General features: G+C 28.9%; 1 non-coding gene across 1 annotated transcript; it reads left to right on the top strand.

The window, feature by feature from the left end:
• Positions 1 to 1,867: 1,867 nt before the first annotated feature.
• Positions 1,868 to 1,938, top strand: TRNAG-GCC (transfer RNA glycine (anticodon GCC)). The gene has a single exon. It is a non-coding gene; the product is annotated as a tRNA-Gly (tRNA).
• Positions 1,939 to 2,449: the final 511 nt, after the last annotated feature.

The raw sequence follows: 2,449 nt of genomic DNA, 5'->3' as shown, positions 1-2,449 counted from the left end.
ATTTAACAATGTACGCCAAATATAAAATAATCTGTTTCTCTACCCTAATCTTTTGTCTTTTTCTCCAGAATTTTCGAAAACTACTAAAAATACACTTCTGAGATTTATTAATCTTTCAGATCAGCATTCATATAACCACTAAATTTACCACTTAATTTGGGTTCTAAGACTTACAGGCTGGCCTAATTTTACCTAAGGCAAAAAAATCAGGGCGAAATCATTCGCCAGCCGATAATCGCTAACGAAGCTTTCCGAACCTACGTTTATATGATATTTTTTCTTTATTTTCACTAGTACAACATGTTCTAAAAATTTGTTACACTCTTCGTGAATTACTGTAAAATAAATTAACACCGAAAAGTAGTTTAGTTTTTTTTTTTATTACGTAATAAAAGTTTATTTTTTCTCTTTTAATTCCGTTTTATTATCTATTGATGGTGATTATTTCAAAATCTAAACATTGATTTATATACCTTTAGGTATTTTTTTCACGGCTTTTTAGTGATTTCTACTTTCTAATTCCCATAGAAATATAAATGGGTGGTAAAGAGTAATAATTTGATTTTTTTATTGTAAATTTATTAATACCAATTTGAGTGTTCGTATATATCTGTACATGTATGTATGTATATATATATATATATATATATATTGATTTATAATTGTAAAGGTAGTGTGTAACTATTTTTTTTTTAAACAGCTTAAAAATCCTTACTCTATTTATTTAGTCAAAATCAAAAGTTATCTATGTTTATTCAGTGTTGATTTGTCAAGGGCGTATAGAGATGCAGATGGATCTAGAAAGAAAATCTACGGATGGTAAATTAAAAAGAAAAATTATACTACATAAAACTCCCTAGCAAAAAGCCGAAGCGTAGTATTTAGGGCAGAAACGCGCTTCTACCAAATGGAATAGATATTTTTTACCACTTCAAAGTATGCTTGGAACTCTGTCTTGGTTGATGTATTCTTAAAAACTATAATATGTAAATACTTACATTTGTGTGTATATGCTGGAGCCCGTGGTTCTTTACATTGTATTTATTGAAAGCAAGAATTAATAAACTTCTGGAGACTTTTTTTTAACTATTTTATAATTACCATGTAAATCATTTCCAGAGTTTGTTTTTTTGCCATATTACCAAGCAATACGAAGATGATACACAATCAGTATCCTCCATATTTAGGTGTATGTAACTAACTATTGTCAGTGGTTCAGTAGAAGAATGATCGCCAACTGCGCGGGCGACCTGGATTCGATTCCAGGACGATGCATTATTTTGTATAATAATGGTATCAATTTTCACATTGATTTCTGAAATTAAAGTTTTTAATAAATATTGCAAAAAATATTTGTATATTATGTTTGTGCTGTTTACAACTTCCGTACACATATGTAATACTTATACACTAGCTGATTCAAACAGAATTAATAATGCATATTCTTCTAAAACAGCATGTATATGTCTGATCATATTTTTGGTAGAAATGTTCGAACACTTACCAACCCAAAATAAAATTGTTACCACTTATACTTGTTAAGAAAAATAAAAAACATCTTAGTCATATACTATTGGCAGTAGCTTGTAGTTTTTCTTATATTGCATTTCACAATTTTTGTCAGATTATTTATTGTTCGGTTCTTAGAAATATATAAAACTAACATTGAAAAAACTTTAAGACATTAAAGCAAATGGTAAAATACAAGATATCTCGGATTAAAAAAAAATAATCTTTTACTGATACCAACACTAACTGGAAGTTAACTCGGAGAAAGTAATGTAACAATCACTGAAGACGTTCTTCATTTATTCGTCTTTTATTATAGTTGTATTAAATAGATTCTACCTTTCACCATTTCATACGAGCATCGGTGGTTCAGTGGTAGAATGCTCGCCTGCCACGCGGGCGACCCGGGTTCGATTCCCGGCCGATGCATTTTTTTAAATTTGTATATTTTAACGACTAATAATTTTCTTTTACGTTTTGTAACTATCTTTCTTTAAAACAAAAAATTATTTTTTTGCATGTATTTTTTTTTATTTCATGAATACTTCAAATTTAGCAGACATTAATATGACCTACATATTAAAAAACCCTTTTAACGGAAGCCAGTTCCTTAGATAAATTACATTTTTTTAAATAATTTAACTTACAAAACAAATTTACTAATAAAAAATAATATATACTTTTAAATATCCAAATAGTTTAGTCTGAAAAGTACTATTTTTACTTCTTTGTACGAAGTAAAGAACGTTATTGTGATCGCGAAAAATTTCGGTTTTCAGGTTTGAATGAAAATATCTACTTTCACCATCCATGAATACATTTTGACTAGTTTCAGCGTGACGTTTGTATCTCGCATAACTCAAAAACGATTAGCCGTAGGATGTTGACATTTTGGATTTAGTACTGTTGTAATACCTAGCTGTGAACCTCCCCTTTTGAT

This window comes from Lycorma delicatula, chromosome 8 (genome assembly GCF_047948215.1).
Source record: "Lycorma delicatula isolate Av1 chromosome 8, ASM4794821v1, whole genome shotgun sequence".
In the NCBI taxonomy this organism is placed as follows: domain Eukaryota; kingdom Metazoa; phylum Arthropoda; class Insecta; order Hemiptera; family Fulgoridae; genus Lycorma; species Lycorma delicatula.
This window is presented reverse-complemented; position numbering and strand designations above follow the sequence as displayed.